This window comes from Galeopterus variegatus, unplaced genomic scaffold (genome assembly GCF_000696425.1).
Source record: "Galeopterus variegatus unplaced genomic scaffold, G_variegatus-3.0.2 Scaffold17753, whole genome shotgun sequence".
Lineage (NCBI taxonomy): Eukaryota > Metazoa > Chordata > Mammalia > Dermoptera > Cynocephalidae > Galeopterus > Galeopterus variegatus.
Window position 1 is genome coordinate 17,559 of NW_007743864.1, and position 383 is coordinate 17,941.

Consider the following 383-nt stretch of genomic DNA (forward strand, 5'->3'; position numbering starts at 1 on the left):
GAAGTTAAAGCATTTTTATTAGCATTACAATTAGAATATAATCAAAAGAACACAGTCACAGACAGTAAATATTTATGGACATGTATCAAGTGAATGTCTGAATATGCATGGAAAGAGGAAAATCCAATTTGGCAAGAAATTTGGAAATTATTACAAACAGAGAAAATATATTTACAAAGGGTGCCAGGACATCAAGGGGTGCCAAGAAATGAAGAGACTGACAGTTTAGCCCAAGGAAATGTAATTATTACTAGAGAAGAGGAGGAATTACTGCCACAGCAATCAGAACTCTGCTTCCCTGGTTGGCAAATAAAAGCAGCCAGAGGCCGGCCTGGTGGCGCACTGGATAGTGCGCCGCTTGGGAAGCGCGGCGGCGCTCCCGT